The following is a 13,918-nucleotide window of genomic DNA, read 5'->3' as shown; positions in this document are numbered from 1 at the left end:
CTTTACAAGGATAGAGGTATGACCTTCCCTACTACCAGCCCTTTCCTTTTTCCTTCCTGTTGCTTGAAATAAGAATATCACAACTGGAACTATGGATGTAATAACTGGAGTTCTAGCAGCCATCCTGGACCCAAGAGGAAACCTTGAGAATGGAAGCCATGTGTTGAGGACGCAAAAGAGTAAAAAGAGGCCTGGCTCCCTGATGACACCTCACAGAGAATTTCCAACCTCTAGAATCCCTCTGCATGAAAAAGAAATAAAATGTCTTAAACATTTTAAAAAATGTTTTGGTCATACACAGTTCAGTTTAATCTTAGCTTGTGGTGGGGATGATGAGATATACACTTAAAAGTCTCTAATGAGGTACCTGCATTTCTGATGGGACCAGAACCGGCGTTTGGTCAGTATACCAACAGGGCAGAATAAACTTGAAAGTCATCAAAAATGCTTACCTATTCTTAAACATCTTATTTTAATTTAAAATGTACACTTATTCATTCATATTTTGAGTAGTTGCACTTGATGAGAGCTCCACATGACATGCACCCTAATGAAGTCATTTTTCTAAAATGAATGTGTTAGTAATGCCCTGGTGTCCAGTGGTTGGGACTCCACCCTTTCACCACCAAGGGTGTGGGCTCAGACCCTGGTTGCGGAACTAGGGTCCCTCACATCAAACAGTGTGACCAAATAAAAATTTTAAAAATAAATAAAACTGGGCTTCCCTGGTAGCTCAGACCAAAAAGAATCTGCCTGCAACACCAGAAACCCAGGTTCGATCCCTGGGTGGGGAAGATCCCCTGGAGAAGGGAATAACAACCCCCTCCGGTATTCTTGCCTGGAGAATTCCATGGACAGAGGAGCCTGGCAGGCTATAGTCCACGGTGTTGCAGAGTTGGACATGACTGAATGACTAACACGTTGCTTGTTTCTAGAGGATGCTGTTTACACCCACATATTTTATTGTGTTACATATAATTAAACATTATAATTAAAATAGGAGGTGCTACTGGGGTAAACAGGTTTGGGAAGAAGCAGCTGCCTCTTGATAAACATGCAGCTCTGGTGCCAGGTGCAGGGACAGTGGTGTGAGTGCTTCGGGGAGTAGCCTGCTGGCCGTGGACTTTCAGCCTGCACACAGCTTTCAGAGTGAGAGTGTCCATTCATCCGTCAAGTAGAACTCGCTTGAGTTCCACTCACCATAGAGAAAGAGGAAATGAATATTATCAGTTGCCTATTACATACCAAGCACTGGACACATATTTTCTGATCTAAACTTCACAGCTGCTAGTTTAGATAAAACTTATTACCTCCATTTCACAGAAAAGGAGCTGAAGTTTCCATATCTTAGGTACTTCGCCCCAGCAGCAGGAATTCCAATGCTCATCTGCCTGGTTCCATAACTTCAGCTCTCTTCACAGAGGGAAAGCAAGATGGTTCACCCACAGAGCTGATTCAGTGTTTGGTCGATGATAAAAGATTCTTGGTGCTCTGTTGTAGAAGTGCTTGGCCGCCAAAGTCCACAGAGTGTGTGGCAGGATACAGAAGCTCCCACACTTGGAATGAACAGTCGTCTCCAAACTGCCAATTCGTAGGCACCTACAATGGGCACTGGGCATCATTGCTCATCAAACAGCCTCCTTGCCAGGCGTGGTCATTAAAAAAATAATAATTTGTTTATTTATTTATTTATGGCTGTGCTGGGTCTTCTTTGTTGCTCAGGCTTTTCTCTAGTTGTGGCGAGTAGAGGTTACTCTCTAGTTGCCGTGCGCTGGCCTCTCATTCTGGTGGCTTCTCTTGCTGCAAAGCACAGGTTCTAGGGTGCTCAGGCTTAAGTAGTTGTAGCTCATGGGCTCAGCAGCTGCGGTTCCTGGGCTCTAGAGCACAGGCTCAGTAGTTGTGAACCACGGGCTTAGTTGCTCTGCAGCATGTGGGATCTTCCTGGATCAGGGATTAAACTGTGTCTCCTGCATTGGCAGGCGGCTTCTCTACCACTGAGCCACCAGGAAAGCCCTCAGGCATGCTCTTGCTGGCCAATCAGATTGACCACTGTCTGGGCCCTTCCAGTTGTTAAATATTTTGAACATCACTGCTGGTCACCCCAACACCAAACCCCAACAAACTGCACTTCACAAGTAGGCTCGAGAAAGATGAATAAGATCAAAGAACTGAATGCAACCCTGAACTCAACTGCCCTTGGAGAGGATTTTGGGCAGTCCACACCAAGTGAGCATGAGCCACCCAAGCCATTTACTCCTTTGCCAGGGCTCACCCAGCACAGAATAAGGCTCTTGCTGGCTGCCTCGTGGTCATCCAGTGAGGCAGGGCCTGGGGAAAAGGACTTCACAGTCTGGGGAGACAGACAAATGGATGATGAAAATTGAGGACAGGAAATGATCGGGCAGAGGTGAGCCAAAGGGGCTCCCATAAAGCACCTACTAAGGTGCTGTGTTATTGTCCACTGTCCACTGTCTGGGTGGAGGGACAAGAGTGCCCAGCGGAGTCTGGAGGGACCAGAAGTCAGCCAGAAGAGGATGCTGATCACAGGTCTAACAGCACAGCTGGAGCTGGTGCAGAGAGCCTGGGGCCTCAGGACACAGACATGGACAGTGTGTGAGGAGACAGATGAGGGAGGGCGGAGAAGAGGGCCGGCTCTGCACATCTGCCGGATGCTCTCTGCCAGGTCCTGGAGGGCAAGACTGCAGCAGTGTCCCATCCCCACCCCCAGGGCCCATAAACTCTGGGGCATCCTCAAATTTCAGCTCAGAAATCACTTTCAGGATTTCTCTGGTGGTCTAGTGGTTAAGACCTCGCCTTCCAATGCAGGGGATGTGGGTTTGACCCTTGGTGGGGGAGCTATGATTCCACGTGCCTTGTGGTCAAAAAAAAACAAAACATAAAACAGAAGCGATATTGTGACCAATTCAATAAAGGCTTTTAAAAAATGGTCTACATTTTAAAAAAAAGTCATTTTCTCATGGTCCTTCCTCCCGCCTGACTCCCTTGCTCCAATGGGCCAGAGACTGGAGACTGTTTGTTCACCACCCTGCTGCCTGGGGCCAGCACGTGTGTTGAGTGAGTGAGGACACAGGTCGTCAAGGGTGTTATAAGTCATGGGTGGAGCTGACAGGTGTACCCAAGTCATGGGGAATCACGAAGGGTTTCCAGAAGGACAGTGAGAGGCTTGTAAATGAACTTAGGGAGCCGACTCTTACAGGTGAGTTGAGGATAGATGGGAATTGGGTGAGGATGGGAATAAGGGGAGCCATTAGAGGTCATGTGATCACCCAGGAGCGCCGTGGGGCCCCACGGGCTGACTGAACCACAGGGCGACAGGGGCGGGTACCCAGCACAACCCAGACTCCGGGCTGGCACGTTACGTGCATGAGGTCATCTGATCCTCGCTATGACCCCAAGAGGTGGATTTACTATTTATCATTGTGTTGAAGCTGAAACTCCAATACTTTGGCCACCTGATTTGTAGAACTGACTTATTTGAAAAGACCCTGATGCTGGGAAAGATTGAAGGTGGGAGGAGAAGGGGATGACAGAGGATGAGACGGTTGGATGGCATCACTGACTCAATGGACATGAGTTTGAGTAAACTCCGGGAGTTGGTGAGGGATAGGGAGGCCTGGAGTGCTGCAGTCCATGGGGTTGCAAAGAGTCGGATACGACTGAGTGACTGAACTGAACTGAACTATAAGCACTGCTGGTGAAACAGTCCAGAGACACCAAATAACTTGCAAGGTCATTTGATAAGGAGTGGCAAGTGCCTAAATCAGAGATGCCTACGTGCTGCCTGCCCGCCTGCGGCTGAATGTGGGCAGGTGGGCACAGGTTCAGAGAGAGCCAAGGGGCATCTTTCTAGCCAGGCCAGGTCTGGGTGTCCTGTGGTGAATGCGCTGGGTGCCCAGGAGTGTGTGGGACACCCCTCCCTGTTCCTCTCATCCATTTGCCTCAGGTGTCTTCATGTTGATGGCAAGAGACGGAGCTCAAATGTTGGAGTCGCCTCTAAGAAGAGAACTGGTCCTGGCCTGACCCTCCACTCCTTGTGAATCATGGCAGTGAAATTGGAACACGCCAGGCTCCATGGGCAGAAGCAGTAGGAAGAGTGTCAGTGCCGATGCCCAGCATACCCGGCCATCACAGAGCCGTCCACCTCTGCGGGCGAGTGATGGCGATGTGCTCTGACAAATAGTGTTTAGGTTTGGAATCCAGCTGTTGAGAGAGAGAACAACCGGGATCAGGCGCTTTAGGCACCTCTAAGACATGTTTTCAGATTTCAGAAAACCATGTGAACTGCGCTGTTTCAACTGCTTCCCTGTGGAAGTCGCAGACTGAAGCTTCTTTGTTCCTGCCGAATGACTCATGGATGCCCTTTCAAAGAGGACGAAGCAGACGTGTTCTGGTGAGGAAAATACATGAAGAATGCAGTGCATTTTCCCAAATAGCTGTCAGACCATCTGGTTTAGGCCAATAAGAGCAAAGCCTCTGAAGCTCTCAGGCTGACCTCCCCCGTGAGGGCCTCGTCCTGAGCCTGGGCCCCCAGGGACAGACTGACCAGGACAAGAGGGGGAAGACCAGCTTCCCCAGGGTTATTAGTGTTTCTGGGGTTCTATTTGAAGGGATACCACCTGTTCTTCTGGAACGTTGTTTTTCTGGGTGGTCATTCTCAGTAGCAAGGAGATAATAATAATTAACTCCTTTTTATTGTAATAATTATTATTACACAATAATTATATTAATAATTAATTGTATACATTTTATATAAAATATAATAATAATAATTATATTACCTCCTAATTATTGTAATAATTGTAAGAAGCTAAGGACATACTTTTACAGCTCTCCCTATGTGATAAACATGGTCTATGTACAACAATTTCTTTAATTCTCATAGCCTTCCAGATGAAAAGCTAAGGCTCAGAGACAGTAAGTCACTTGCCCAAGGTCACACAGTGAGTAAGTGACATGTACTGTGTGTGCTGAGTTGTGTCCGACTCTTTGTGACCCAGTGGACTGTTTGTTGCCTGCCAGGCTTCTCTGTCCACAGAATCGCCAGGCAAGAATACTGGAGTGGGTTGCCATTTCCTACTCCAGGGGATCTTCCCAACCTAGGGATCGAACCCACACCTCTTATGTCTCCTTTACTGGCAGGAGGATTCTTTACCACTGAGCCACCTGAATCAATGGCACAGCTGGGCACCAACAGGTGGTCTGACCCCTTCCAGCATCTCTGCGTCTCCAGCCTTGGTGTCTACCTTCCACATCTGATCTCAGGCACCCTGGGCTGCAACAGCCTCCTCTGAACCTGCTGGCACGATTGATCTCAACCTTGGTATATTTAGGCCTTCTAATTGTACAAGACTATAAATGCTCTTTTGTATGTTTAAGTTCTTTAGAATTGGATTTTAAATCTCTCAAACATAAAGAGTTCTAATAAAGAAATATCCTATAAAGTGTGTAGAATGCCAGACTCAGCAGCTTGGACACTGACTTGTTGGCAGTGGGAGCCTCTGGAGGTTTTGAGCCAACAAGCTCCTCCTTTGGTTTACACTAATGCTCAGAATACATTTGAGCACCACCAGGGTACCCCTGGGCTGGATCATCTGCTGATAAATACACATGATCCTCACCCCGAGGAAAACACTGTTAAATTCTCCCTTAAGTGATGCTTGACAATGTCTTGCATTGTGTAAGTGCTTGTTGACCTAACACACTTGGCTCACAATGGTGGCAAAATGGTGCTATTGGAAGGACGAATGGTCCCTGTACCAGGGGGTAAATGTCTGGGTGGGCTGGACGTGGGGATACCGTCAGGGGCTGCTGTTGGTGGGGGGCGTTCCTGAGCAGAGACGAGAACGCAGGAAAGTAGGGGCAGCCTGGAAACCATCGACTGGGCAAGAAGATTGAGGACGAGCTGAGCAACTGGATGTGGAAGCAGAGAAAAGAAAAAGGAGACGGGTGTGGGGAGAATGGGATGCTGTGACTAGCAGGGCATCGGGAGTGGAAGCTGGTTTGAGGGGTGGCAAGGAAGACTGAGCTCAGTTAGACAGGTGGAGTGTGAACACCTGCTCCAAAGCAGTGGGAAAGGCCACCGGGTGCCCTCCAGGGGGAAGGGGAGGAGTGGTGGAATTCTGGAGCAGGTCAGACCCACAAGACCTGGATCTGAGTCCCAGCTCGGTGCTCTCTTTGCTCTGTGGCCCCAAGAGCATCACTTAACCTTTCTAAATTTCAGAGAGGATAATGGTGCCCTCCTTCCTCCGCATGTGCATGGGCAGACTGAGTGAAATGTCAACGGTGTCACACTAAGGACAGGGTAGTTATTAGCGTTATTCCAAAAACTGATAGGGAAGTTGCCTGGTGGCTTGGTGGTAAAGAATCCGCCTGCCAATGCAGGGGACACGGGTTTGATCCTTGGTCCGGCGATGAGCTCACATGCAGTGGAGTGACTGAGCCCATACTGAGCCATGCTCTAGGCTCCGGGAACCAGAACTGCTGAACCCCCTGTGCCTGGAGCCAGTGCTCCACAGCAAGAAAATTCACTGCAAGGAGAAGCCTGTGCACTGCAACTACAACTAAAGAGCAGCCCCCACACAGCAGCAAAGGCCCAGCACAGCCAAAAATAAAGATATAAGTAAAAAAGAAAGATTTAAATTAAAGACAAATTGATAGGAGAGTTCCTTGGTGGTCCAGTGGTTAGGACTCGGGGCTTTCACTGCCACGGGGCCAGGTTCAATCCCTGGTTGGAGAACTAAGATCCTATAAATAAAATCGATAAACTGTGAAAAAGCATTAAAAACTGTGTGCCAGTGTAAACAGTTATCAACTCTTTGGATTAGAAGTTCAAGATCATCAAATCCTCCCTGGATAACTGTCACAACAGAGACAGTAGGGATTTGGGGCCTAAACGGTGGAAATAATGACTTTGGGTCTCAGTCTGACCCCCGCACTGGGATAAAAGCTTGAATATGCACTTTCTCTCACCCACTGAACTGGCATCCCAAGCATAGCCTGTCACTAATGAAAGAGACAGGCATGGACTCCGGCGTTTCAAAACTTCATCTGGAACAATGAACAGAAGTCAATTATCTAGCGCCAGAAATCGCTTCCCAGATGATTGATGGAGCTATTAGCAGGTCCTTGGCAGGCCCTGCTGCTGCCTCCGGGCTGTGCGGTCCAACAGCAGCGGCCTGACCCTCCCTGGAGCCCCCCATCTGGGACCAGTCCGCCCCTTGGCATGGAGCTTCCCAAGGTCAAGTGGGCCCAGGGTGGCTCTGCCACGAGCCCACGAGCCACCTCTGTGCCCAAGCCAGGCTGTGTTCTCTAGTCTGACTTGCTCGGTAATCTGGGCTCAGCACAGAACAGTTAAAACCAGAACTTCCACAGCATGGGGAAGCAAAAACGGTATCTGTCCCCGGGGGCTTCCCTGATGGTTCAGCAGTAAAGAACCCACCTGCCAATCCAGGAGACGCTGGTTCCATTCCTGCATTGGGAAGAAGGAAATGGCAACCCACTCCAGTATTCTTGCCTGGGAAATCCCCTGGACAGAGGAGCCTGGCGGGCTACAGTCCATGGGGTCGCAGAGAGCTGGACACGACTTAGCAACTAAACCACCATCATCTGTCCCTGGCGCCAGCTAAGAGCAGCTTCTCAGCCAGCCCCTTGGAACAGATGTGACATTTAAGGGGCGGAACAGGCATGCCAGGTCCAGCATAGGTCAGACTGTTCTGAAAAGCAGCCATCTGATATTTCGATTCTCTCTGACTGACCTTCAGCCTTCCAGAAAGATGCCCAGTGGGTCTGGAAATTTGTGAGGAGACAGAGGAAGGCTGAGTTGATGAGTGACCCCTGCTTTTCCCAGGAGGAAGCAAAATTCTGGGAGTCATGGTGGGTGAACTCAGATGCGCCTTCCTCCCGGGTATGCACCCTAGGCACAGGCGGTGCTGGTGGTGAAGAACCTGCCTGCCAACGCAGGAGACCTAAGAGACACGGGTGAGAGTCCTGGGTCGGGAAGACCCCCTGGAGGTGGGCATGGCCACTCACTCCAGTATTCTTGCCTGGAGAATCCCATGGACAGAGGAGCCTGGCGGGCTACAGTCTGTGGGCTCTCAAAGAATCAGACACGACCAAGCGACTAACACTATTACCACTACTAACCCGTGTAAAGTGAATGGCAAATGAGAAGGCCCCACAAAGATGCTCCATAATTATGTTGGGTGACAGAATAAAGGATTGAATGAGTGAATATATCTCCGTTTTCACCAATGAGTTTTCACTTGCAGCCTCAGCAGAGGTGTTTACTGCTTGAAAGTCTCTGGAGTCCCAGGCCCCAGCTCTGATTTCAGAGCTGCAAATCAAACAGCTCTGCCTGACTCCTCTTAAGACCCTTTCAAAAGAGCCAGCTGTCTCCTTACATCAATCAATCCTAACTAAAAACTGCCAGAAGCTACTTGCAAATAATCAAGTCATCAACCACACCAACTTTCTAACCTCTTCACTGAAGACCTACTCCTGGGACTTCCATGGTGATCCAGGGTTCAAGACTCTTCACTCCCATTGCAGGGGGCCTGGGTTCAATCCCTATCAGGGAATTAGATCCCACCTGCCCAGCTGAGAGTCCAAATGCTGCAACTAAAGATCCTGCAGGCCACAATTAAAACAAACAAACAAAAGATCCCACGTGCCCCAACTAAAACCCAGAGCAGACAAGTCAATAATATAAATATTAATAATCATAAAGACTTATGCCTTCTAGAGCCATTCAGTGCCTGGCGGGGAAAGGGACCACTTCAGAGACACTACTGCCTCCAGAACCGTGCCCTCAAAGAGTCTAATAAATTTGCAGAATGGTAGTGACCGACAGGAAAGGTCCCGAGCTCGGAGCCGCACAACAGGCCCTGAGCCCCTTCAGTGAAAACAATTTTAAATTCGACTATCTGACCAGGCCTCTGCCCAAATTGAGGTACAAAGTCGAGGGGTTCCACATCAGAGAAGACTAGTGGAGGCTGTAGAGACCACGTTCCTTCAGGAGCATTTGCCAAGATGCGCTGCGTTGGAAAGAGAAAAGGGACTGGCAAACCTGTGAGGTTTCTGGGCCCAGGACAACAGGGACCTCCAGTGGGGAGGGAAGGACTTGATATGGAGGGAGTCAGGGAGGTCTGGAATCTCAACTTTTCTGTTTTTTTTTTTTTTTTGCCTCTGGTGTAAACTCACACATTCAAAGCATACTTAACACATTTAAGGCCACTACTAAATGCTGGGTCTCAGGGATATAAAGCTGAAAGGAAAACAGACTGAATTCCCTTTATAAACACACGGCCTAGTAATGGGGACTGACATGATGTTTTTCCAGTAGTCAGGGACGGATGTTAGAGTTGAACCACAAAGAAGGCTGAGCGCCGAAGAATGGATGCTTTTGAACTCTGGTGCTGGAGAAGACTCTTCAGAGTCCCTTGGACAGCAAGGAGATCAAACCAATCAATCCTAAAGGAAATCAACCCTGAGTATTCATTGGGAGGACTGATGCTGAAGCTCCAATACTTTGGCCACCCTATGTGAAGAGCCAATTCATTGGAAAAGACCCTGATACTGGAAAAAATTAAGGACAGGAGGAGAAGGAGATGACAGAGGATGAGGTGGTTGGATGGCATCACTGACTCAATGGACACAAGTCTGAGCAAACTCCAGGAGATGGTGAAGGACAGGGAAACTTGGTCTGCTGCAGTCTATGGGGTCACAAAGAGTCGGACTGAGTGATTGAACAACAAAAAAGGAACTACATGCTATGGGAGCAAAGATGGAGATACGCCCAACTCCACCTGGATGGAGGGAAAGGGTGGGCTCTGACTTTTAAGGATTATGAACTGAGCTATGAAAGACGGAAGGGACTTACTAAGTAGACAAGAGCCATGGGGCATCCCAGAGACGGGAAAAGGCTTCTGCTAAGACCCAACTGTGGTTCAGCACCTTGGGGTGCCATCAGTGGTTTGACCCATTCCCTAAAGTCAGCCAGAGAGATCTTTCAAAAATCAAGTCTACTTTAAATGGTTCTGTGGCTCTCTATTCCTCTAGGTAACGTTACAAAGTCCTTAATATGGAATCTTCTGAGCTCTTCCATGACCAAGAAGACCAACGGGCCTCTCTAGTTTTCTCTCTCATCACTGACAGGCCACACTTCCCTTCAGTTACTTGAAAACACTCAGATCTCTCATCTGTGATCCTTCACATATACAGGCTCTCACCACCAACTTCCAGCTCACATTCATCATTTCTCATTCATTCCTTTGGATCAGAGGGATCCCTGCTTTTGAGGTCAGGGGATGTCCATCTGCTGTGCTCTAGCAAAGCACCTGTTGAACTCAATGAAGTATATGCCTTCATGTCCAAATCCTGTGCTCTGCCTTCGATTGCCAGCTCTAGGGGACCGGGGACTGTGGGTGCCTTGCTTGCACCACTGGATTATCAGAGTCCAACACAGGATCGGATATACGACAGGAACTCGAATGAAGGAATGAGTCAAGTGTGGTTGCATCTCTGGATGTATGTGAGGCTTGATGAGAGATTAGGCTGAACAGTTACATAGTCTAGATTGTGAAGGACCCTATACAGTACACCAAGGAATCTGGGTTTTATTCGCAGACTGTGGGAAGCCGCTACTAGACTGGCATTTTTAAAAGGTCATTTTCGGAAAGATAACCCTGGTTCCCATGTAAACAGGAGAGGGACTTTTTGATCCCTGGGTCGGGAAGGTCCCCTGGAGAAGGAAATGGAAACTCGCTCCAGTATTCTTGCCTGGAGAATCCCATGGACAGAAGACTCTGGCAGGCTATAGTCTCTGGGGTTGCAAAAAGTTGGACACAACTTAGCGACTAAGCACAAATGCATGCAAGCACCCTGGGCCGAAGACAGGAGGACTTGTCATAAAGCCCATTCTTCATGCATGGACAGAATGAGGACCTGAATTAATGAAGGATGAGGCGGGTACTGATATTAAACAGGTGGAAGCATCAGCATCGGGCGACTGACTGAATGTGTGGGATGAGGAAGGAGAAGGATTTAGTTTCTGTTTGGACAACTAGATGAAGAAGAGCAAGTTAAATGAACAGAACCATGAATTGAATTGTCTTTTTGCTTTGGGTTAACATTCATTGGGGCCTGAATCAAAGAAAGCCAGCTTTCCTCTGGTTTGGGGTTAGCCTTTCTAAACAAGGAGGTGAGGAGGTCTGGCTTTTAGTATTGCAAGAGACTCTTACACTCAAGAAGTGTGAAGACTACTTATTCAGCCTGCAAGCCAGGGGTCTCTGGAGCCCTCCTCAAACCATGTGAGTCAGTCCTACCCTGTTTTAGCATCCCTATCTTTGCTATCTGATTCAGGTCTGTAAGCTTTTACTTCTGAGAGCTCCAGGCTGGATTGCAGTGTCAATTTATGGAGCAGGGCACAAAGGAGTCATTGATCAGCTGCTTCTCCTCCCATCAAATCCCTCGGCCTTTCTCTGCTGGGTCCTGTCTCCAGGGTAATGACTCCAGCTGACCCAGTGTGCCCGATCCTGTTTCCGGAAGTCTGGCCTTGTGGGGGGCCTTCTGGCCATGTTGGGGGGCAGTGCCCATGGGAGGTTCAGGACAGGACCCTGGTGGAGCCCAGAAGCCCAGGCTCAGAGCTGCTGTGCTCAGAGCTGATGGAAAATCTGATCAGGGCCTGAGCAAACAACACAGCCCACATCTTGGCATCTGTAAGTGGGACTCACCAAAACACGATGCGGAGTCGGTGAGTGAAGTCAGCTTTGGCTGCGAACCTCGAAAGGGGTGGGTGGGGGCAGAGTCCAGGGAGGAAGGAAGGGACAAAGCAGCACACTTCACCAGGGTGTCACCCTGGTTTGAAAATGAGAACAGAAAAAGGAGCCCTTGGAGGAAGGTCCTGACTCCAGATCCAGAGGCATCAGCCATTGCTCAGCTGGTATCTGCCCGGGGCAGTCCTGAGCACCCTCCGGTCAAGTTAAACGGCATTAGGAAATGACTCACAGCCCCTTTCCAAGGAAAGTCACACATACGGCCTCGCAGACACTGGGAATTCCACGGAACAGAGAAAATGAAGTCTCTGTTTAAAGTCATGCCAAGGTCTCTTATATGACTAAGGGTTATTACTTCTGCTTAGAGGCAGCACATGTCTACAGCTCCAGATCTTACAGGCAAACCAACCCCTCCCTGAGTGCCATTTAAGCAAGCACTTTCAGAATGAGTACTGGGCATTCTCAGATCCCGTGGAAACACTTATGCTCTCAGATCATAATTTTGTCAGTAGTTCTCCAGAGAAAGAGTTATTGTTTTGTGGAGGGGGCTTGCTCACCTCAAACCTCCCCTCTAGGATTTGTTCTGACACAGGCAATGCACTTGAAAATGAGTCCAAAAGTCTTGGTTTGGGGTTTCTCCTTTAAAATGGTAGATGTAGCTTTCCAAACTTGCTTTATCTAAAATCTCCTGGAGCTCACATAAAAAATCCAAATTTCCAGACCCCTTTCCTAAACACTGATTCAGTGGGTCTAGAGTAGGGCCTTCTGGAATATGGATTTTGTTGTTTTTTTGCTGTTTTTAAAAAGGATATATAATATATAATGTGAAAGTGTTAGTCGCTCAGTTTGACTCTTGTGACCCCATGGACTTATAGCCCTCCAGGCTCCTCTGTCCATGGAACTGTCCAGGCAAGAATACTGGAGTGGGTAGCCATTCCCTTCTCCAGGGCATCTCCCTAACCTAAGGATCAAACCTTGGTCTCCTGCATTGCAGGCAGATTCTTTACTGTCTGAGCCACTAGGGAATAATATAATATGTGTATGTTATTGGATTATAATTGCGTTATCATTTTGTGTTAGTTTCTGCTACAACAAAGTGAATCAGTTATGTGTATACATATATCTCCTCCCTCTTGAACCTCCCTCCCGCCCATCCCATCACCCCCCATCCCATCCCTCTAGGTCATCACAGAGCCCCGAGCTGAGCGCCCTGTGCTGTACGCAGCTTCTGACTATCCGTCTTACACATGGCCACGTATATACATCAGTGCTACTCTCCCAGCTCATCCCCCGCTCCCCTTCCCCCGTGGTGTCCACGTGTCCTAACTCTACATCTTCGTCTCTATTCCTGCAAACAGGCTCATCTGTACCATTTTTCTAGACGGAATCTGGGTTTTTTAAAGGGTCCCTGGAAATGCTGGCAAGTAAAAGCACTGTTTTTGAGTCATGGGCTCTGGTAGAGTATTTGGGCCACCCCACGGTCATTCCTACCGCACCCTGGACAGGTAAGCAATGGCCAAATGAGGAGAGCATGCCGACTTGGGTGACCAGAAGGTGACGTGGGGACAAGAGGCAGGAATGCTCCTGGGGGAAGGAAGTGGTGCCAGGACAGGGTGGAGAGGCAGAGGGACTTTTGCCAAGCATTCTGCATTTCCTCAAAGTTCACAAGAAGATCATTTCTGAATAAGATGTTCTAAATAAGGCTGCATCTGCCGGGATTATGAATCACCACCGCAGGACTGTTTGGACAGGACCTGTTTGGGATGTAGCGACAGGATGGAATTAATAGACTGTCTGGAGAGTTGGGAGAAAATGTAATTATCGGGGAGGTTTCATTGGCGCTGGATGCCCAGACCACAGGCACCAATCATAGATTCTGCGTGTGACCTTGAACTCCTGTTACATAGACCGCAGAACGCCTCTGTGAAGGGCGTGTGTTTGCTTCTGTGCACGAAACCAAGGGCCTCTGTAGACACCACTTCACCATCATCTCTGCATCCCTGGGCCCAGCACAGCACAGGACACACCATCCATGAGTGCCGCCAAATGGTTTTGCACAGCATCTTGTATCTTTTTTAACCATACATCTCCTGGCATTGTGATGAAGGCATCTGACTCATGGCCAG

The sequence above is a fragment of the Budorcas taxicolor genome, chromosome 11, assembly GCF_023091745.1.
Source record: "Budorcas taxicolor isolate Tak-1 chromosome 11, Takin1.1, whole genome shotgun sequence".
NCBI classification, from domain to species: Eukaryota; Metazoa; Chordata; class Mammalia; order Artiodactyla; family Bovidae; genus Budorcas; species Budorcas taxicolor.
The sequence above is the reverse complement of the archived record's forward strand: the minus strand, read 5'-3'. Positions refer to the sequence as shown.